A 24,832-nucleotide genomic window follows, 5' to 3' on the forward strand; every position below is an offset into this window, starting at 1 on the left:
TTATGCTGTGGCTTGATTATTCAACTACTAATATTATACTAACATTTTTTAGATTTAAAGGATTCGTTCAGTCATTTACAGTATTACAGCTAGTGTTGCACCGATACCGATACCAGTATCGGACGGGGCCCCGATACTGCCCTAAAATGGTGGTATCGGTGTCGGCGAGTACCAACAAATAGGGCACCAATACCATTTTGAGAGCTATAAGTTTATTCAACTATTGTCACCCACTCCTGGTAGGCAATGAAAAGTTCTACTTGATTCACTTTGTTTTAGATTTTTTCCTGTTTCACAAAGGTAGGCAGCAGCTTGAAAAATCCATGATGGCAATTATTTTACATTATTATGGTATCGGTATCGGCTGATACTGCACAGCCAGGTATCGGGGCCAAAAAATGGCATCGGCGCAACACTTACAGCATTACAGTTCATTCTTATTCTGTAGTTAAAACTTGCAGTTTTGATTTGTGCAGTTTTATGCAATTGCTTTTTGCATATAAAACACAAACAATACAGATCTATTTGCAGCATTTTTTTGTTTTCTATTTTATATATGGTAAATTGGTTGTTAGAAGTACAAAATATAAGTACAAAAAGGACTTTAAAGGACAGTAAAATAACATTCATTTCATCTTATCTTTAAGTTTATCAAATTGTGCAAAAATATTTTGTAATTAATTCCTGGCCTATAATTATGATGTGAAACATGAGTGACCCTACTATTTGAAGAAAACAGCTGGTGTTGATCTTCATAATTCAGGAACTTGCAAAATGTAAAAGCCTTCCTACCTAAACTTACAGTAATCATCTCTACAGTAAGAGCAATAATTAGAGTGTTTAAAAGAAATGGTGATGTGACAAACAAGGTCGGATGATTCATCTCTATTCACATGAACTCAGGACAATAGTAATGGATTTGAAAACTCTCAAACTCAAAGGAAATGTAGCATGGTTGATAATTTCACGAATTTGACACCCCAAAAAAAAACCATAGTACATGCCAGTCGACTAATGGAGGCATGCCAGGAAAAATTATTTTCTGTCCTAATGTCACAAATGTAAACATGTAGAGCTAGTAGTTGGTATTTAGGCCGATCTTTGCTTTAATTTAATGAAGCTAACATTGAGCTTCTGGGTGTAAAGCAAAGCATTTGTTGGAATAATCAGAAGATAACCTCACTACCATGTCTGGTAATGTGGAAGATCTGTGATGCTGGTAAACAGTTTCTTCTGAATGTGCACTTGTAACCTTGCAAACGTGCAACTCACCACAAACTCTTAGATTTGAGGACAGTTTAAGCAGGAATCTGATGGACTTTACCAGAAGCTGAAGCTAGCATGAAAATGGGAAACTAACTGACAACAGCTTGGCTTTAGGTCTTAGTCACAAATGACAATCCAGTACCCCTGCAAAGGTATGTGGCCACAAAATGTGAGGTCAGAAGATTCCCTGATGTTGATCTACAGCAGCCTGTAGCTCCTTTCCTTTTCAACTCCCTCACTTCAATCTTGTTCCACTGTATCAAGGTTTTGCCAGGCCTCTAGGGGGCATTGGCAATATTATTTTAGTTCTAGAATGGCATGATTTTCCCCATAACCCCAAGGCTCTAAAAATACTCACTTTATATATAGAGCTCCTGTTACTGTTAGAACTCATTTATCTGAGGGGTGACAATGAAGAAGCCCGTTGCCTATCAGGGAAGACATTTTTATCTACAAAAAAAAGGCACAATGGACCTAAACTCTCACTATGATAAAAGCTATCCTCTTTATATAAGACGCCCTGCCCATTTTTTCTTAGCTGTACCTTTTATTTATAGTCACGTTCCCAAGGCTGAGAATTAAAACTATTATCGCAATGCAAAGATTCATACTGTATATAAGACCTTTATATACACTACACTGTATGTATAGTATTAAATTTTAAAACATATCTGAATTAATGTATCTGCACTGCTTTTAATTTTCTCTTAGTGTATTGTATAAGGAATCACATTAAATTTTTTTTTTACTAAGAAAAATAAATAAATAAATACAAATATATAAGACATTACAAAACATAAGCTTGAGATGAAAGCCAAAGGAGGGAGACGAGTCTTAAGCAGTGATTTAAATATCTCAACTGTCTGTGCAGTAGGGTAAACCATCCTTTAAATTTAGGGCAGCCACTGCAGAAACCTAATCACCTTTATCTTGGATGTGCAACGCAGAACATCTTTGAGAAATTGGCTGGTTGACAGCAGAGCTCTTATGTTAGAGGATTGGAGAAGTTCGATGGAGCCAGTCCACTAAAAAGCTTAAATGTGTCCAATACGTTCTCAGTCCAGAAATAATTATACAAAATAATATAAAAATATGTTAAAATTTTTTTTTTAATAATGCAAGAGACACAATTTACTAGTGCAGTTTTGGGCCACTTATCTTTATACACACATGCAATTTCACGCTTATTAAAACGCATTTAATATTATCTATCTTGCTACATAACAAGCTTAAGCTCTTTTGGGAGGGGTTTTTACAAAGTTTAGGAGTTCCCATTTGGAATTCTTTGCCAAATTTCCACAAAGACATTTGGTAAAGGAAACCCCTACACCACTAAAAGAATATGGATCCATGCCTTCATGATGTTTTAACAAAACGCTGACTTCACGCTCTGTTGCCAAAACAAGTACCCCTTTCCCACTGGCTGAAAAACCTGTTAAACCTGCGCATAATCTGCTTTTAGTGGCAGTGGGAGTAGCTCACTGAGCGCGTCTACCCGGGCTAAATGACTCGGCAAGCGACCCACGTTAAAATTGCCTCGGCTCTGATCGCCATGCAGTGGGGAAAAATAGAGACACGCTAATTTATGTGAAACCATTGAGTGCAACATATGGATGCCAACACACCTCGCCAGCCACATCTGATCTAACAAGAGGAAACAACTCTTCTTATATTCGATAAACATTGCTTAGCACTGGTGAGAGAGATTCGGACAGATAAATGAGCACAACAATAAAGCACACTTTCAACGCCCAGAATTCCTTCCATGTTGTTCTACATTGTCTACTTTCCTGATTTCTGTCACACTGTGCCATCATCAATGCTAACCCAGCATGATGGTGTTACCAGACATGCAGCTGCAGGGGGACAGAGGCCCTGCAAATTGCAAGTTTGGGGCTAGACCCAGCTCTTTTTGCCAGTGGGAAGGGAGCCAAATGATGATTGTTAGCGGGTTGACCCATCTTTGAAAAACATGCATTAACCCTTAGAGGCTTAATACTCATTGGACCAGGCAGTCCAGACTTTTGATTTGTTAAGTGAGCTGATTAAAATGGCACACACAGACGACCTGGTTTCTGAGTATAAATCAGGCTGATTTATACTCAGAAATACCCTATAACCTGTCTGGGTATTTCACCTACACTGGTTGTAACAGGTGGATATTTCATTCACTGTTACCTTTATATCATCTCAAACAAGGCTACTGATTCTCCTTTAAAGTGAAGAACTTATTTTCAGCCTCACAGCTTCTCTGTTCAGATATTTCCCTTTTTTCAGGACATTGTATGTGAATCTTAGAAAACCATAAAAAAAAAAAAAACAGTAGATTGGTACTGTCTAAAACACACGGTACACCAAAAACTGTAATGTTCAAAGTTATTGAAATCTCTTTTTTCACCATTCTGGTACTCAGTTTAAACTTCAGTTGTCTTAAACAAAGAAAGTTGTAACCATATGTTTGCCTGATTTGGTTTTTGTGCTTGGCAAGCAGCTCAACAGCTGCACATAATTAAGTGGTCATGATTGTGGCTAAAAAGTTGTTTTGTTATAGAAAAGATCAAATTTGTTATATGTCATCTAAAAGGATCAGTTTTTAGCCACTCGTGGCATCAAACTAGTAATCTCTTGTCAAAACTATACCCTTACATGTATCACTTTTGGATAAAAAAACAGCCAGACAATAATCTTTTGGGAGATTTTATTAAATTTTGCCCTAACTGTTGGTAAATATGATTTAGATTATTTTTCCTTTATTATATTTTACATGATTTGACATTAGCCACATTATTTATAATCTGGAAACTCCTTTTATCCCTTTATTCCAATCTGTTTTCTGAAAATGAAATCAGTCAGCAGAGCTCTATTACAGTACAGTATGTTCTTAAAAAAATGTCTGCCATGCTTTTTGAAAATGTATGTCTCTCACACTAGATGAACATCTAACCCCCCCCCCCCCCCCCCCCCCCCCCCCCCCCCGGTAATTGTAATACCATTCCCCCCGTTAGACCACCATTTCTCATATCTTTTCCTGAGCAGGTTAATGCAACCCCCCTGCTAGAAAATTGCCATGTGTCTTAGCATGGTGTACACCCTTTTGAGTTGGCCCAGATAGATTGGCAAGACAAACAGCCAATGAATCACAGTGAGAGATGTGGGAATTGAGCGGGGGGAGGGGGGTATATCAACTCTGCTGGTGGCTAGAGCCCAAGCAGCTTAGAACACCGAATGAACATAGTGAGATCAGCAAAGAACAGCCCAGATAAGCTCTGTACTGGCCCACACCACACAGAAAATAACAGAGCAGAGGCACAAACACACCAGAAGAGTCAACAACAGCAGCATATAGAGCAAAAGACATCACATGATGGGTTATTTGTCAACCAGCCAACAGCCAAGGTCAAGAGCCATACACACTTCTGTGATGGATGGTTAAACTTGAAGAGTGGGCAGTAAAACACAGAGAAATCTGACATATATAGCCCTGTGCAAACATTTTAAATGAATCCTGAGGCATTATTTGGTTCTTAAGAGTTAGATTTTAATGCATCCTTTTAAATATATCTTTATCAATATTTTTACATTTCTGAAGGTGCTCAATATTTTGTGCGTTGAATTAGTCAACATTTTGTCGACAGAGAAAGAATATTTAAAAGTTGTTTTTTAACTTAGCAACGAAAAGGACAACAATGAATTAATTAATGTATAATTTTTCTGATAATCTGGTATATCCAAAGCCTTTTTTTAAGACAGATCTATGTATTTTACTCTCTGGTAAATGTATGATATTTTAATGGAAATACTAATATAAAAATACACTGCTTTGGTTTGAAAGCAGTGAGTGTTATTCCCCATTTGTGCTGCTACAACAGATCTCAGTATGTACAACAATAGCAGCTCAGGCTAAAAATAGAGGCTGATACAGAATGTTTAACTATTCATTGACTTCAAAGTAAAAGCTGCACAATATACCATACCAGTATGACTGTACACACAAATATATTTCCAAAGGCCTGCTTGGAGTGCAATATTTACTGATTGTCGTGTTCAGTTTACATAGGTACACACCTTATACAGTACCTGTATGACTTAGCCTGTTGGATGGAGTCTCGGCTGCAAATAGTGACATCTGATACAGAATTGCTAAGATGCTTAAAGGTTCAAACAATAGAAGAACCAAAAATCCTAATGCTTTGAGGCGTTGCTGTATATGCAGCAGAGTGAGCCGAAACATAATTTTTCATCTGCATTCATTGGAAAAAAACGCTTGATTTACCGTAATCAGACAAGGATAGACACAAAAATGTAACAGATTGTTGTTTTTTGGGGGGGACTAATGTTTATCACTGGACTTTTTTTTTTAAAGATAAGTAGTTGGTATAAGATAAAAGTTTATAGACGACTGCATAGCAGAAATTAAAATATTTTCTACATTTTATAATCTATTTAACTCATATCAGATAATTTGTGGTGCCAATTCGCAAGAATGCACTTTATAATACCCACTGAATAATTTGTATACAGAAATATATGTAAAAAACAAAAACATATATCCATCCTTTCTACACCTCTGCTCATTATGGTGTTATTGCTGGTGCATATTTCCGGCAGTCATCAGACAAGAGTACAGGGTTAATCTTGGACAGGGTCTGGCTAAACTTATTAGACAGATTTTATCAGGTTTGATGTCTATTATCATAACAAATTTTGCTGGACAAATGATTGCAATAGATGATGATATTGTCACTTGGAGACCATTTTTTAACTAATGTAATGATAATGGCAAAACAATGCAAAGATCAATCAAATAGTTTTTCTAAACCTTTAAGTTAAGGTCTCTGAAACTAAACTGAGCTTCAAAAAAATTTTAGTCATTAAGCTCAGACAGGGAACACAGGATATATTTTTTTTGCCTCGCAAACTAATTGCAAAATCCCTCCATTTGAAGAACAGCAGATCCCTCAGCAAGCAAAATGTTAGGTGTGGCTCCCCAGGCAATTTGTTCTTGGTGTCAACTGTTTGCAATGTTTTTTTTTTTAAGTCAGCTTTACAACAGTATTACAACAGCATCTCCTCAAAGATCAAGCCAACTACACTGTCTGTTTGTGCATCATTTTGCAAAGCCTGCTTTGTAGTTTGTTTGTCAGTTAAATGTTCCATGGATTGTACATTGTCAGGAATTCGGAGACAGCCTCATCAGTTGTAGTTTTTTTCCCAGCCTGGAAAACTTGGTCAGACAAATATGTTTTAGATTTAAGTGCATGTTTTTAGTATTGCTGTGTTTAGGTGCTGCTGTTTACAAACTATTGCGGTTTTCCTGCTCCCACCGGTTAAGGGGTTCACTAAGGTTATTCGGTTTGAATAATCAGTGTGACTTCGGTTTGAAGTGTTACCAAACTGCAGCTTTTGCGCTAAGCTTTGAAAAAATTCCATTTCTGATCTTTCGAACCTCATTACCATTTCTTTGGCTTTCTCTCTCTGTGGCTCTAATGCTACACTTGCTATGGAACTGTAAGGGGGAGGGGTGGGTTGAAACTGATTCACCAGAGGGTAACTTTTTATCCTCCAGTTCCTGTAGTTGAAACACAAGGAGACAAAAAAAAAAAACATGCACACATAATTTTAATTAACCGTTTAACACTTTTTGTCATGAGATTAACTGGTTTATTGCTTTTTGCAATAGGCCTACTGACCCATCATACTGATTGACGAAGAGATTGGTTTGCATTATATCGGTGTGTGAACACTCCTTGCACTACCAAATAACTAATCTCTGATCACTGTTTACTAAGCTCTGCAAATGACTGTTAGACCCAATTTTCATGCACGATTTGTTTACACAAGCTGATGAAATAAAAATTCTGGAAAAAGCATTTACATTCATTCCCTCCGTATCTATTTTCAGATATAAACATTGTGGGTCAGCAGAAATTGTATTTGGTATCCACTACATTGAGACATCTAACTCTATGACCAGAAATACCAAAGTAGATAGTCCTTACTCCATGTTTATATCAATGTTGACATTAGAAACAAAAATCTAATTAATTAAAAACCAGGAAACACTGCAAAACTCGGTTCTAATAAATGTATTGGATATGGTCTTAAAGCTACAGTGTGTAATTTTCAGCGACATCTAGCGTCCAGACTGCAGACCGCAGCAACATGAACATCTCCCCCCCACTGCTTCTCCCCCCCAACAGTACGGCGAGCGTTACAGGACAAAATGTCTTCCAGGACGTCCGCATCGCCTACCTTCTCAAGTGATGAGGTTCATTTACATAGATAATTTTACAGATAGTTTTTCATTAGTCTGTGTGTTCAGTACCGTCTCAGTTCATCTCTCTCAACTTGCCGTAGTTACTTTCGAGCGTAGTGGGCGATCTCGCAATAGCTAGTTTGTTGGCTCTGCGCTGCCGTAGCACAAAGATGTCTGCCTCCATGGCTGCGAGACCCGCTCCTATGTAATTATAAATAACGAATTCTAAGGCAACGCAAATATTAAGGTTAAGAGACTGAGCTCGTAGATGATGATAAATAACATAGTTATGTATAATATATTACATTTCTGACTGTATATCCCTGTAATTATTACACACTGTAGCTTTAAATAAACTCCCAGAGAAGCTAGAATGGAAGATGCAGCAGGCAGACATTGAGGCTGTTGAAGAACATTGCTGCAGAAGAAGTTGTGGTCGCCCACAGCTAACCCTCAGAGCAAGACGATAGCACGGGGGAAATAATCAGAATAACGGAATAGCTCAGCAGGAGAAGATCAGAATCTTTAATATTCATAACAGACTTTTCTCCGTTCCAGAGTGAACTGGTTTAATCACTCAAAGTCATGTTGTTTCTGAGGGAACGACAGCACAACAGGGACGAACGGCGTCACGCTGTGGTGAGCGCCGACTCGACACCGGTCCTCCTTCTGTGATTGCTGCAGCCTGTTAGGCCCCTTCACTGAGCATTAACTTAAAGGGCACTCCACATATCAACTGTCGTTTGTAAGAGCCGCAGGGACTCTTCGAAATGGCCCTACAGTGTGGGTGTTTGAGCAAGAGGGCACTTGGGGAAAACGCAACATGGACTGTACATGTGATTGCAGCTTTGAATGAGGTACTCAACATGTGTCAAATTAACCCCCTTTGCTCAGTCTCTCTGAGCACTAGAGTCACCTCTGAGACCAAAAGACTGTGAAATGTCTCTGCTGGGGTCACTTAACCTTCTCAGAGCCACTAACGCATCAGGAGAAGACCTCCAGTAAATTTTGCAATGATTGGCTGCTGTGAAGAATGACAATCAAAACAGCAAGTTGCTAAGTTCATTGAAAACAATACTTATCAACATCTGAATATAAAACCATACCAAAGAACAGAAAAAATGCATAGCTAGCAAAGGCGCATTTTTAAAATCTTCTTAAAAACATCTTTAAAAATTACATCCTTACCAAAAGAGTATTTAAAAAGGTAATCAAAGATTTTAATTACTCCTCAAAATGCAAAAGAATTCATTCTAAATTAAAATTTCAAATTGATGCTGATTACTCATGCTATGTCATAGACTACTTTTCTGTTATGAGCTGAAAAGCTGTTCAGGGACTCAGTAGTTCAGATGCTTGTAATGCAATGCAGCAGTTGTCCATTAGGAGGCAGAAGACGGGGTGGTTGTGTGAGCAGCAGCCAGTGGAGCCTGTCAGAGTGAGAGCAGTCTGCTTTAAGCTCTTCATTCTGTCTTCTCCACTCGGCCGGGATTAAGGCCAATCATAGAAATCACTGAGTCAGAACCGGCCCCACAATAACAGATGGAGGGACTTTCCACTCCAGAATTTTAAAACATCACAGGCAAACTCACTCTCACTTCGCCTGGCAGCTCCTGATCATCACCATCCCCCTCATCCTCACGTCCCCCCGTCGGCGCCACCACTCTTTTTATCGCCTCTCTTTGCCCGCCTGTTTTATCCTGACATCATACCCCGTACTCCATTTCTCTCCATCTGTCTCAGTTTGCTGCCCTCAAACTTTTTTCCCCCTCTTTTTTTTCTTTAATGCCATATTAATTTCAGCAACATAATTACAGTTTCAAAACAGTTTAACTGACTTCACAGAGAGCGGGACTTGTAGGCAGTAACTGACGAAATAGGGGAGACGTTTGGGAAGTTGAAACATCTAGTTTGTATTACTTGTGGCATTATAAAATTTTCTGTTGGAGCAAACTAAAACAAAGCGTTGCATGGTGGATGTTTTAAAAAGAAAACAGACAGGGACTAATTTTTTAGGGCCACCACACAATGTAAATGGTCATAATGAGGCAAAAATAATGAACCATAATTCCAGGTCTCTAATTGGATGACAAGTGACAGATGGGTATTGTAGTCCTTATTAGCAAACCTTAACTGAGGATGTTCATGGATGGGTGGGAAGGCATGCCTTTGTTCTGAGATTCAGAGCACCATGAGGAAGGCCTGTTTGGGAGAGTTGTGCATGTAGCCCTATTGTAACATTTGCTCAGATAATCCCTGCTTTTGTTTCTATTCAATAATCTTCCCCCACCACAACGGAAACGTAAAAACCTTATTTTCCACTCATTTCTAACATTGCTTCTCCTATTTCTAAGGAGACTGGATCTGGAGCAAGCTCTCACCTACCCACAGCAGCAGCTCGTCACCAGCTTTCACAAATCAAACAGAAGCTTTTCTACACTCAGTGCAGACAGAGAAAGGCACAGTATTTCAACACCAGCCTGCCAGCATTGTTCTGAAGCCTCTGTGAAGATCAGTGAGACAAAAAAGGCAGATGTCTTTACTTTAGAAAAATACAGTCAAGCTCTGCAGTAACTATACTCGCTTATAACGGGTCTTGAGAGATTCGCTGAAAATAATTGACCTTGATCAATAGCTCTTGTATTCTCATCATCCCCCTTTTAAATTTACGAGGCGGGTGTAATCAAAATATGATTATGTTAGAAGCTCAAGTCACAAACAAAAAAAGCTATAACAATACTGATGTATCTGCAAATTTTACAGGTTAATTCCTTATGTATTGAAGTTCTAGAGCTGAACATTTTACCAACAATTAATCATGAGAAACTCTGATTGATCAAAACAGAAAGACTGGAAAAATTACGCAGAGACAGACCCATGACCCACATTTTTACGGCAATGAACTGCATCATATTGCGCACACATATTTGCTTTTACCTTATACAAAAGCTTTACCTTTATAAACTTCTGTCCCATTGTAGACGTTGGACTCCTTGATATATATATTAGTGGATTAGACATCCTGTACTAGTTGTCTTAGCTAGTGATGTTTGTGCCATTGCTATGCATTGAGTCGATTCAGCAAAATCATGTTGTTCTATTGCAGAATGAGCTGCATCTGTCACAATGGTTTTAGCATTCCTATTTCAGATGAAAATGCATCTGTTGCTCCTTGTTCTTTGGAACTTCCTCCTCAGCTGTTTTGCTATTGATATGATCAAAAACAGGCTGGTGCTGCATGTGGGTCTCTTGTGATGTGGATGCATCACCAATGGCTGGATAAATGATTTTTTGTTTTGTATTATCATTTGAGGAAGCCATTTGGGTGGAGTGTCATATTTTTAAATAAGTAAATCCCTTAGCCTTAATTGACTGGCATATAGCATCTACCCATCGCTGTTCTATGTTCTTGCTTAGAAAAATCCAATATATTTCAATTTAGTTTATTTATATGGTGCCAATTCACAAGACTTAAGAAGGCACTTAACAGAGACAATTTAACCAGATCATACAGTCAGATTGGTTCAAAATTTTATATCTAAGGGAAACCATCTGATTGCATCAACTCATTGATTATTTGATTCATTTTTCTTTAGTTCAATAGATTATAGATAGATAATATAGTTAACCTGAGTGTTGCTGCTGATTTTAACCTTTTAAACACAGATACATTTTTTGCTAGAGAAGCCGCACTAAGACAGAGTAGACTTTAACCCCGACAACCTACTATTTAAATGTCAAAAATATTTGACAATAGCTGTTAAAAATGCAAAAACTATAAAATTAATTCTTTTTTGGTCTAAATGTTTATTTTTATGATGTTGAACGTTATTTCTCAACACCAGCAAAAGTTCCTTAAATTGTTATTTTGTATTCAAAGAATGAAAAACTTTAAGACCTAGATGACACATTGCCCCTTTTCAACACAGTTTATTTACAAAAAAAAAAAAGAGTAAGAAAGAATGGGAGTTGTTGTCCTGCAACAACAAGATTTAAATTCAAAGATTTATATATTCATCTTTTTTTAAACCTTCTGAATTTTAAATAAGTCAGATTACTAAACACAAGGATAGTTTTTACTCGGTCAGACTTGAGCAAAACTTTTACCAGCGCTGAAATAACTTGATAATAAAAACTCAGTAATGCAGTAGCTGGTTTAGGCTAGATCTTGCATGGAAAAGTTTTCTTTGACGAAATCTGACGAAATTCCCAGCTAAGTGTGTGTGCTTCATAATATCATACAATCCTGCTGACAGACAGAAATGGAATTCATATTTTCTGACATCTAGTCCTTTTCAATAACTAACTAATTATATAATTTAAAATAATATAAAATACATATGTATTTAATAATTGAACTTTATTAACTAAAGTTCCAATTACAGGAAAATAATCCAATTCATCATCATTTTAGAGTATAAAAAGTAACTGTCTATTTAATTCTCCTGGTAACCATTTATTGAGTCAGTTACTTTTGGAGAGAATTAACTGCATACTATAGATAGTTACTTCGTGATGTAATATGCTCAACAGTGCTTAATATACACATGACAGCATTTTATATTTGACAGAAAAATTCCACATTTTATTCCACATCTATGTGTTCATAAGATTTCCACTCAAACAGAGAACAGAAGTTCTATAACCTTGTTCTGATTTTACAGAAGTATATTTACTTTACAATATTTATTCCATTATGATCAGACAGTAGCCAATCATTTTGGGAAAGTCAGAGTTAAAAACAAAACAAAATGGAATCTGGAAATAAAGCTTTAGTCAGAGCATATCTAACCAGGATTGGACAGAGCTGTTCTGCACAGTTCTAGACCAAATGTACCAGGGGGCTAGGAGGGGTCCAGACTGTTTTCATGGGGCACAGAAAAGCATGAAATAAAAAAACAGGGCGAGGGATTCAAATATACTGAGAGATCTGCATGAAGTGAAATTTCTATTCAATTAGGTTTAATAAAAATTATATTTCTTATGAGAATTATACATACATAATTCAGGAATTTGACATATTTTTCACTTAATTTAAGTTAAGATTACCATTTTCTATTAAATCTGAATTAGAACTGAAGAAAAACTGATAAATTTGAGGAGTTTTTTTTATTTGTTTTGAGAAAAAAAACATTTAGCAGATGAACACTGGGATCATATCTCATTACCACTGAAGCTATCACCTTATTGTTTTAAATAATTAGTAAAACATAATATGTAAAGAAAAAAAATTAAATAGATCCAAAGGGCCTATTTGTCACTATGTCTGTTCCAGTGCATATCATTATTACAATTTCTTTATATTTTAAGAATATTTCTTCAGTACAGGGGCCATAACAGGGGTCAGGACATCATTTACAGGGGCACTGGCCCCCGTTGGCCCCTGTCTAGAACCACCCATGGTTCTGCACATCATCATTCATCATATAGAAGTTTTGAACTTCTCATCCTAAATCCTTTGAGAAAATACAATAAAACAGGAATGAGGATAGGCAGAATCATCTCAGTGTCTGGTTAGGTTGGCTTATGAACCATTGTTTGACTTACAGTCATGGCTATATCGGTATGTAGGCTTTTTTTTTTTACAAGAATTAAACAGACAAAATAAGAGAGAACAAGTAAAAAAAAATGCTTAAGAGTGGCATTTACATGAGAACATATATAATATTTTCATCCCACTCTAGCAGCATGCAACACGTCTCAGACGGAGAAAATTGCACTGTCTAGAATGAGTGACAAATACATAAAAAAAAAAGCAGCAACATTTTTTCCTCTTGAAGAAAAAACAGCACACATGACCGTTAACAGATGGATAAGACTCCATACTTGTTTTGTCCACTTCTTCTGCAGGCTGAGAGGGGAGGAGCTGATTGAAGTGAGAGTGATAAATAGAAGTTTGCGCAACAATACAGGGGATTCAGTTTTAAGGATGCTGCATATCAAATGGTGCTGGTAAAAATATCTACATGCACTACAGAAAAAACTCAGTGATATTTAATCACAGATAAATGGGTAATATACATGTAGTGCAGCCCAACCACCTGATTAAATTTAGTCACTAGTTAAATCAAAAACTCTAAAATGTCATGACATTATAATTCAGGCCTTCTCAAAGTTTCAGAAGGTATAGTAATCTAAACATCAAAATTTGTGGAAATATGCTCTGGCACTTGTGACTGAAATTATAACTTCGGTGATCCTACCTGAAAAAAAAAACAAAAAAAAGCAGTCTAACTCAAATTCAGACACAGAAAAAACACAAATGCATCCTATTTAATGTTGTATCTCTATTTTTTTTTTTATTTATATTATTCTCCTGCTTTCGTAATCAGGTCAGAAAAAAGCCCCAACGAATCAACTAGCAATCAGTTCTATAGACTACTGACATTTGCATACTTTCTATTCCTCTCTTTGGCGGAGCAAATTCTGAGTTGATGACATAAAGGTGGAAAAGGCTAATGCTGCCTTTCTTTCTGTGTACTCAGAAATACTAAATCCAATTTCTTTTTTTTTCAGTCTATACTTTGCATTACACAATCATTTCATCCAATTGTGACTTTAAAAGGTAGTCAAAATGAAATAGTGTTAGAGATGATGGACAATTTACTGGAGGATGTGCGGTACTTGATTTTATTTCCTTTCTCATTTCTTTTTTCCACCTCAGAGCCAAAGCAGGATTATCTCCGTCCATCAGTTTAGAAAACTGTCATTTCACCTCACCTCTGCACAGCAATGGCTGTAGTTCAAGGGTAAACTGTTTATTTTTGTGACCCCTTTTTGCCCTTTACTTCAATCAGCTTTATTCCTACTTGAAGATTGCTTATAGATTACTGAAAGCAGTTTGTACCCAAGACTTGTGAGGGCAGTGGATATTCAGTTAAAAGGTCACAACTAGTTCCAAGAATGATATTTTCCAGATTTACTTTGCACTGTTCCTCTGCTACTTCAAAGAGAAAAAAAAAAGGCAAAACCATTGTCAAATCATCAGGGAGCCTGACGATGACAAACAGAATTTTACAAAGTGTGCCACTAACAGTGTGTGGCCAGTCAATTGTTCAAGCTTGTACACACGTTCCCACATCCACATTCATATATGCACATGCACCCTACTGAGTATTTGAGCAGACACAGAAGTGGTAAAAACATGCAGACACGGCCGTCTCTCAAAGCAATTACAGCAGATTGAAACCAAATTAAATTTGAAGCCTAAAGCAACACCGGCGACTGAACGCCCATGACAGATATGACAGGGGAGGAAGAGTAGTGCTGCGGGACCAAAAGTGGCAGCAGTGATGTAGGAAAAAAGGCAGGTGTGGGTCAGCGAGGGAGAGAGCTATTTGAAAAGAAGAGAAAGTGGTGAGAAGTAGGGCAGAGAGGTAGTGTCATATAGCAGAAACATCAACAGTGAAGTCTGGCAAGATTTAACCGACCATATGGATGGTTTTAACTATGTATTTTATGTGTTCCTGCAGATACTTCTGAAAGCAAACCATATGTTTCTGGTCATACCTTAAGGGCTGTCACTAGCTCGAAATGACTTTGCTTTACAATTCATTACAGAGTAATGTACAAAATTGTAGACTTTAAATTGGCCTAAGAGGTGTTCTCTGCCACAGAGTGTTTCATCACATTTATCGTTTATTTGCCTACACCTGGAGGCTTAGTTGGTGAAAAAGCCAATGACCAAATTCACACAGTTCCAAATGTTAAAACACGTCAAGGTTTTTCAGTGGATGCAAATGGAGACACGTTTATAAGTAATGATCATAAAATAATAATCTTTAAAAAAAAAATAGAATGTTAAAGCCACGGCTATGCAAATGGCAGTCCAGCCTCCCCCCCCCCGAAAACTTGAATGCACATCTCAACATCTCACAGCAGAACTTGGCAAAGCAGAGGGGAGCAAACTAGGCCATTTCTTTCAATACATTTTGGACTTCAAAGTAACTGCCACGTCTCATTCACCTGTAAGTAAACTATATAATTATTGTGGCTTTCAAGGTAGCATGTTAAGTTTAGCAATACTAACCATACGAGTTTTAGTATGTTATTTTTACCGAAAAGGTGTTATGAACGGCCAAACCTGATGAACGCAGAAGAGGAGGGACAGAGATGAATTCATCCGATTGGTTTTCTACATCCAGACCAAATGGCAGAGATTGGTCAGAGTTTTTACAGTCTTGCAGCACTCACAGACGTCTGCTTTTTTTTATTCCTTTTTCTGAATTCATTATATTTACTACTCTAAGGATGGAAGGACCATTTCCCTCAATATAACAAAAACTGTCTCTGAAAAGGATTACCAACTCTAACAATAAGTGCAACACAAGTCATGTTTTTAGTAGTGTTACCATTTTTTGGCCATGGTACTGATACGCGATACCTGGCTTTGCAGTATTGGCCGATACCGATACCATCTGTTTGAAACTGATGTGTGTATGTATATATGTAGAACTGCATAATACTTGGACGTAAAATAATTGCCATCATGGCTTTGTTAATCTGCTGCCTACCTTTGTGAAGCAGGTAAAAGACTAATACAAAGTAAATCCAGTAGAACTTTTTATTGCCTATCTGGAATGGGTGACAATAGTTGAATAAACTTTTGCCTCTCAAAATGGTATCGGTGCCCTATTTCTCAGTATTCCCCAATACCAATACCACCATTTCAGTGCAGTATCGGGGCCCTGCCCGATACTGGTATCGCTGCAACACTAGATTTTAGAGAAAGAATTTTGAGGTATTTTCAATTGGAGATGAAGAAGCAAAGTCCAAGGCACAGCTCTGTCATCTGTAGCTATGCTCTGCTCGATAACAAGCTGACTGAAGGTTGGAAAACCTACTGACCAGAAAAACATAGCAAGCTGTCCAGAAAGCCAAGCCATGGAGTCCTAATCATCACTGTCTTTCAGGTAACAAAGGTTTACACCTAAAATCTGCAGTTCTGTAAAGTACTTAACTGCATTTATCTCACTCAGCTTATTAGACTCTGAGTGTGAAGATCAGAACAACAAAGAGTAACAATGTTCTATGTAATGGGCAGATTTTTGTTTCTATCAAAGTATAATTGTTATAATCAATGTTTTTTTTGTTTAAGCAGCAGCATGAATAACTGTCACTGCTCTGTTAAATTTGAAATGATTATATGGTGCTCAACATCTTTTTTAAATGTAGTGTTTGTTCATGGTTATCATACAATGAGGATTTCTTGTCAGCCCAAACGCAACACTTAAAATATTACAACCAATAATAAGTGGTGCGGGTTGCAATGTAGCGCAGTGGGTAGCACTGTTGTTGTAGCAAGAAGGTTCTGGATTCAATTCCTGACCTGGGGTCTTTCTGCATGGAGTTTGCATGTTCTCCCTGTGCATGGGTTCTCTCTGGGTACTCCGGCTTCCTCCCACAGTCCAAAAAAAAATGACTGTTGGGTTAATTGGCTTCTCTAAATTGTCCTTACGTGTGAGTGTGTGTGCATGGTTGTGTGTCTTTTTGTGTCTCTGTGTTGCCCTGCGCCAGACTGGCGACCTGTCCAGGGTGTTCCCCGCCTCTCGCCCATAGACTGCCTGAGATAGGCATCGGCCCCACTGCAACCCTGACAAGGACTAAGCTTGAAAAGATGGATGGATAAATATTTGGTGCAGTTAAGTAGATTTTCCCAGAGTTTATTCTGCCAGAAAATATCACTATTTTATTTTTTTATAATTCTAGTCAAAGAAATCATAGAATTAGTTTTAGTGGCTGCTAAACATTTGATGTTATCTCGCTCTCCTGAGTGAACAGCTAATCCTCCTCTCTGCTATTCTTCTGGTGGGTTTTCCCTCTCATAACCTAACTCCGTCTTGCCTCTGTTTCTCCTCCCTAAAAGCAAATTGTCAATCTCCCCCTGAGGAGTTTTTTTTTTTTTTTTCTAATAGAGAGGATGAGGCTAAGTGGCACAGCATTAAAGTACAAACAGAGTGTACCGCGGAGCTATGTGATCACAGATGATGAAGACTCAGTAATCACCAGCCAGTGGATTTAAAGTGTCTGATAACTCATGGATTCCAGCTCTTCTCCTGCATTTATGCTCTTACTTAAACTCAATCGTTCCCCTTTATCTCATAAGGCCTGCTGGGACTAAGAAATCCAGCCTGAGCGTTACGAGTGGGAAAAAAAAAAACATTGGACAGATCTATTTTCCGGTCTTTACTTCTGCATCCGGTGATTCAATTTGATTGATAAACTGCAGCAGTTTGCAGTAAATGCAAACAAATTAAAGGGTGTTATTAATAGAGAGATTTTGGATACCAGCTATTTTGATGCTTTGTCATGGAAACAGCATCTTGTACACAATGCAAGTTATCCTTTTGTTGTAAATCAGTTTTTTTAATTAATGGTGTGCAAAACATAACAAATCTAATATATAAAGAGCAAAATACAAATTGATGAATTTTCTGATATTCCTATCATTTATTTTTCCACAACTCCTTTCTCATGGATTTAATTGAAATAATCCAAAAGATTTCTTCTTAGTTTAACATAATGTTGAACCTTATTTTTTTTAATAAACGGCATATATTCATGTTTATAGACTGTCTAAATGTATCGGGCATTATTTTGACATTATACTGCACATTTGTTTGAATTCTACTGTTTTTGTCTAATCCAGATTAATATTCTGCTTTAATTTTAAAAACACTTAATTTGTAAGGAATGTGTGTAATCACACATTTCGCTTGAGATTGTTTGTTATTTAAAAGTGAACTGATGTTTTTTTTTGTTTTTTTTTACTTTGCAATAAAGCTTTGGGCTGAAGTTGTTTTAAATATTACGCTAAAGAAATTAAATGATGAGCCGTGATAGAAGAGGAAGAGATTCCTGACAGAAAAAAGACAAAAGCTGTACATCAAGATCATGTCATCATATCCTGAGCCAGTAACCTTACTAAATCATTAATCCAATGGAGCCTCTATATTTATGACATTACAAATGTGAACATTAGTTCTACAACAGGAAGGCGAAAGTAAAAAAAAAAAACATAAAAAAACAACTCAAATACATTAAGAGCTTAAATAGTATTAAGTGCTCATAAGGCTAATTGGGCTGCACCTGTAAGGAGAGGTTAGTAAAATCCCTGCTTGTTTTAGTCTCTGGATTAGATCTGGTTGGCAGCAGGGCTCGAGTACACATTCCTCAAATTGGCTGTTGGTGTTCCTTAAATAGCTGTATTTGTTGTAAAAAAAAATTCTAATAAAATAAAATAAAAAATTACATCAGATCTGCTTGCTATCTCCCATTTTTGTCATAGCATTTGAGCTGGGCGTGACAAGAGAAAAAAGTTTAACTACAGCAGCCAGACACATCAGTAAGTCAGAGACGTTTTAAAAATAAAATCTATGTGGGAAGGAGGGAGCAACGAGACGACAGGTGGGCAGCAATGGCACAGAATAACCTTGACGAAGAGCATCTTCTGACAAGCATCTGCCTCCTGTAATAATTTAGAAATAATCTCCATCCACAAAGGCCCAGCAGTCTGGCAAGGAAAGCGCTCTCTGGCTGATCAATCTCTCTGATTCAGACAGCTGCCGTTCTCATTGTGCACAGGCCTGACATCGATCTCAGGTCGTTCTCTCGGCTGCTCTGTCGTACGGAGGAAGATGATCGAGGAAGGAGCAGGATGAAAAAGTGGGGCAGAATGGAAATGGCGGTGCCAAACGGAGAAAAAAAAAAGGCGTGCAGATTGGAAATCTGATTTTAGAGAACATAGTACTGAGTAAACTAATTGAGGGTGAAATAGAAAACCTTAATAAAGCAAGAGGATGCATTTAGACAAAGTGTTAAACAAGGTAACCCCTCTCCCATGATGCTTCACTGTACGGAAAATATCATCCACTGGACAGCAGAAAATGCTTTTGTTGAAAGCCTTTGAAAGAGCAGCAGGTGGCCACCTTCTTTCATAGGAGAACAGACACTAGCAAACGCAAGCACAACCCTTCAACACATCCAATTACTACTTCAGCATTGTGACAGCATTAACTGCCACTGTGCATGTGGCCCCTGGCTATTAATTGACTTTTAAATAGTCTGCCATTAGCACCAATTTAAATGAATAGATGTACTCCTCCGCCTTTACTCGGCACAGTTTGGTAAGACTGCCGTTAAGAAGCAGAACCACTGAGTCATCTGAAAAACACGGCGCAACAAGAACGGTTTAAAGAAGCAGACAGGGAGAGCCTTTGAAATATACTATTATCAAGGAAACACACTAGTTGCAATACAGTACACTTGGAAATACTATCATATTGTATGTTTTAGGTCTCTTTCTGTAGAAAAGAAAAATTAAAATTGTAGCATTTCATTTGTGTTTCTTTAGGAAAAACTGAGGTAAAGTCCAAGTGATTCAGATAAAAAGGAGAAAATGCAGAAACATTTTCTTCTATCTTCAACACAAGTAAACAGCTGATATTAGTGGAAGTCCACAGTCAAAAATTTAAGGGGCAGAGAAAACTCATTAGAGCACTAAAGGTCCAGAGACTGAAACGCCTGCTGTTGTTGTTTTTTTACGCTGGGAGACCACAAAATACTTTGGGGAAGTTGTGAAGAAAAGTTTACTACACCTCCAACTAACAAGTCATGGGCATCACCAGATGTTCCCACCCTGTCATCAATGTATCCTCTGTCGCCTGGCAACAGTTATCCCATTAAGCACAGAGCTGTGAAGCCATAGAAATTGAGCCCGAACTGTTGCTCCTTTTTTTAATTTTGATAAAGGATTAACAAAAAGCAATATGCCAGTAATAATCTCATGGCAGCCATAGTGTATGTGGAAGATCAGCAAATTCTTATTTCCAAATGTACTCTCTAGCTCAATAATAAGACGTTAAAGTAAAAAAAAGTTAAAGTTGTGAAGCTTAACTTTATTCTTAGCCAATCTGATTTGCTCAGTGATAAATGAATCACTGAAACCCAAACTATAACCTTCTCTTTTATTATAGCTTGCCTGTGCACCAACTGCTGGTGAGGTAACCTGGCTGTAAGTGCAGCTGGAACAGTGGTTCTCACATCTGTTGTAGACCAGTTTTTTCTGTTACGGTACAGACCGAACGCTGCAGAAGCAGCAGAAGCAGTTAGTTTACATTCAAAGTCAATGGTAGCAAGCATCAAGGCACAGCAAAAGGTCCTGCAGCGCGTTTTTGAGCACCAGGAGCAGTGCTGAATGAAAAATGTTACATGTTGAAATCACGTCATGTGGATATGAAATGCAGATGTGATTTGAAGTGTGATATGAACTTCAGTCTAAAGACCACAGCTAATCATTTATTATTGGCTAAAGTTAGTTTAATATGCAGGAGTCAAACTTTCTAACATTCTAACAAAAATGAGTCAGAGTTGCAGCTCTAGAAAATCAATTCCTTGATCAATTCTTTTTTTTTTGCTATAAATAAAATAAAATTATTTTCCTCTCCTATCCTTCACTCAGTATAGAGTACTATATGCATATTACAGTATGGCAAGTCAAATAATAGAGGCTTTTCGCAATAAACTGAACCATAGCTTGTGGATTTGTTCTCAGTATTGGGGATTGATCTGCATCAATGTGTAAAAAGATGGAAAAGAGGTAAGTTATCTGAGGCTCTTAAGATGAAAGAAGCAATGGACAATTTAAAAATGTGAGTTGAAAAAAAAAGAAAAAAGAGTAAGATAATGTTTATCACACAGGTGGGTTTTCAAGGTCAATATTTTGGATTCTATTTAACTATCTGTATAATCCAGAAGCAACCTCCAACGCCTCTTTTCTCCTTCGTTTCCTCAAGGTAAGCTCCTATCAACCCAGTTTCTCCGATGTCATTCTCCTTGTAAGAAAAACTGCATCCACTCCCTGTGGTCACAACGCAAGATATCTTTTCAAGCACAATCATCCATTTAGATAATAAATAACTGGGTTTCTCTCCATGCATTTTGAGTCCCAAACTTTCAGTCAAGGTGGAAATGAGATAACTTGGTATTAAAGTACTTTTTAGTTTAACTTTATTTTAATATAAAGAGGAAAAAAAAACTGCCAGTCAAAAAGTTTCAGGTCATTAGATTTATACAGGCTGAAACACAGTGAATGAGTTATGACGGACTGTCAAAGTTCAAGACTGGGTGCAAGACCATAAATGAGGAAGAAGAGGAGGAAACATTGTGGGATGAAGTGTAGTGAGCCGTAAAAGCATGGCAGGTGAACCAGAGTTTGACAGCAGAAACTGAAAACTCCTCCTGAGAGGAGCCGTACATGCAAGAATGTCAAGCTAGGACATGGAGGCTTTCAGTCTTAAAGGCACACTATGCAACATTTTTCAGTTAATTAATGTGTTCCATAACGTTTTGGATGATTAAATGAGTCATTTCAGGTTGAACAAAGGTTTTCTCGGCCGCCCTGGTGGTCTGTGGGGGAAATACTGCACTTGCAACTGCAGGAGCACCGACCCGCACCCACAGGCTCAGAAGTCTCGTGAGAGTCAGTCTTGCTTTACGGCGAGAACTGCTAGACGCCCCCAGTTAAAAGCATTCTCGTTGCTAGCACAGTGGCAATCTTTGTGCAGTTATGCTACGTTCACGCAGCAAAAGCAGCAAAATCGCGTCTGCTGCTTCATTTTTGCTGCTTGTACCAGTTAGTTCTGACGCGTGGCTGAAGCAGCTTTGCTGCTCTGACTGCAAAAGTGTGTCTGAGGCGCATTGGACGGAGCTTCACTATCCTTTCTCTGCCTTGCAGCTATATTTGCTGTGATCAGTGGGAATAAAGTAGTTTTAATGTGTTTAAGTGAGAAAATCCACCTGAAAACGTAATCAGTGCAGTCAGTTCATTCAGATTATTATCCTGCCTTCAATATTTTTTCTGTCGGAGCCGCTCAGACCCCCACATACCAGGTATGCGCCGACAGCAGGGATCCCGTCATCAGCAGCCTCTGGCCGGGTCGCCTCCTCGCAGTTCACTGCGGCAGCTGGTAGGTGTTTTTCATCTAAATAATCCAAACTGCATATTCTGCCGGCAGATTTCTGCATTTTCAGTTAATTTAGGCGTCAATAAACTGTTTAAGAGGAATGATCATCAGCGCTGTGTCTCTCTCCCTGCGTCAGATGCTTAAACGCGCTGCTTCAGCTTCTCAGACGTGCTGCGCCTGCATCTCAAAACGCGCCGCGGGACCTTTTGCTGCGCCTTGACGCGCATCAACCATTGACTTTGAAACTCGCTGCTTCTGTCGCGCCAGCTACGTCCAGTGTGAACGCAGCATTAGTCATTCGCTGCCAAGCTCAAAACAACCGCGCCTGGCTTGACGGAGAAACCAGGAGAACAGCTGTGCATATTTACGACAGTGCACTTTTACTTTCGCCCTCTGGGGGGAGCCTCGCTGGAAAATCAACACCGGTTGCATAGTGTACCTTTAATAGGAGTATAAGTTGCTGAAATTAAATAACTTAAGAAATATTTAATTATGTATTATATATGCAATATTCTTTATTTTAAGCTTCTTGTATTAAGAAAAAAACACAAAGACACATTAATATCCTGCACTGTTTACTCACTTCAATGACGAGCCACTAAGAGAATCTCCTCAATTGACACAAAGTCTCTAAAAATAAGACAAGTGGATTCAACAAAATGAACATCGCTATGCGCACTGAAAAGATAATACCAATGATTCCAGCAATGCTACGAAACCTAAGCATTGATGTCTTTACCTTTTTCAGCATTTTTCAGCAATAACCAACATTATTTCACACATAATTATGAAATATATACAAAAAGAACCCTTTGCAAAGGTAATTATGAGAAGTAGGGCATGCATTTGTACAGTATTAAACTCCTTTACTTTAACAAGCTTAAAGGGCAGATTAGACTTCTGAAACCGCGTACATCAAATTTCGCTTGGGTCTGGTCGCAAACCAGTTCTGCTGGTATGTTTCTGCACCGTCGGTCTGGAATTTCTAGGGAGGCACAGCAATTTTGCGCCAAAGTACAAGGGGAGCCTATTCTAGAACTCGCGAGAACTTCGGCGAATGGTCACGAGAACTTCGGGAGTGTTTATTTTCCAAAACAACTATGGCGTGTCTGCAAAATATCACAGTCACTGAGTTGGATCTAGAGTTGCAAGACATCTAAGAGGAACAGGTTCTGTTAATGGAGTTGGCAAAAAGACCGATTAACCTTTCGTCGTAGTTGTCCATTGTAGTTGTTCCTCTGTTTTTAAAAATGGCGCGCCCCGACACGGAATCGAGAAGGACGACCACACAGAAAGCCGGAAAGGCGTACCAAGGACCAATCACAGCAGCCTTTTGTCTGCTCACTTCCGCTTGAGGTCTGACAGGTTTGCAGTAGTCAGGATTATTTTGAGGTGCGCTACAACGGTTGCAGAACCTCTCTTCGGAGACAGATTTGATGGTTGCAGAGGCTGTGCGTCAGAAGCATAAATTAGCCTTTAATAAAAAAAAATTCCATCACAATTTATGTAATTAGTAACACTAATAATAAATAGGAGTTGTGCACTTCGCAAATCTAGTTATTATGAAAGAAATAAGAAGAAAGTATTTTTTTTATAGAAGGTCAGAGGACGTCCTATTTTGAGCTTTCTGTAAGTACTGTAATGTGTGTGAGCCAGCAAACATGTGGGAGGGGGTGCTCTGGTTAGAATACACAGGAGTTGGAAGTTTATATAAATGTGTAAAACATGTGTTATAGAAAACTGACATCACACATATAACCCTGAACATGCCATCACCATTATTAAACAAGGTGGGGGCACCATCATGCTGTTGGAATGCTTTTCTTTAGCAAGGAAAGGAATGCTGGTCAGGATTTATATAAAGGAAATACAGATTACATGTTTAACAGTTTTTTTTATTACTTTTTTTATCACAACAAATACCAGGGAATATCACTAAAGGTTTAAGTCCATTTCATTTACCTATTAAATGAAAAACTAAAGTGAGCTTTTGTAACAAAACAGTTAAAGGGGTATTTTCTTCTAGACATTTTATGTATACATTTCATATGTTTTGCGTGGTAAAAGGGTTTGTTCTGGTGGCATGCTGTTTTAAAACAGAAATTACAAAACAGGCCAGATAAGAATTACTTAATAAGAATGCTAGCATATGGTGCTTCAAAACCGGTAATAGAGTTCAGAATCAGCGGTGGCTTCACTGATGTGCAAATTTCCTACTCCATGTGCAGTAATGCAGCCCCAAACCATCACTGACGCTGGCTTCTGAACTACTGATAACGAACCTCTCTCTTCATCTCCCCTTTAGCCCTGAGAGGATGTGAACTCCATAATTTTGAAAGAATTTTTT

General features: G+C 38.0%; 1 protein-coding gene across 3 annotated transcripts in view; it reads right to left on the bottom strand.

Annotated features, from left to right (window-relative positions):
* Nucleotides 1-24,832, bottom strand: part of cacna2d2a (calcium channel, voltage-dependent, alpha 2/delta subunit 2a) — a 260,234-nt gene that overhangs the window by 148,321 nt on the left and 87,081 nt on the right. The window lies entirely within an intron of this gene.

This window comes from Cyprinodon tularosa, unplaced genomic scaffold (genome assembly GCF_016077235.1).
Source record: "Cyprinodon tularosa strain WSP-4 unplaced genomic scaffold, ASM1607723v1 ctg85, whole genome shotgun sequence".
NCBI lineage: Eukaryota > Metazoa > Chordata > Actinopteri > Cyprinodontiformes > Cyprinodontidae > Cyprinodon > Cyprinodon tularosa.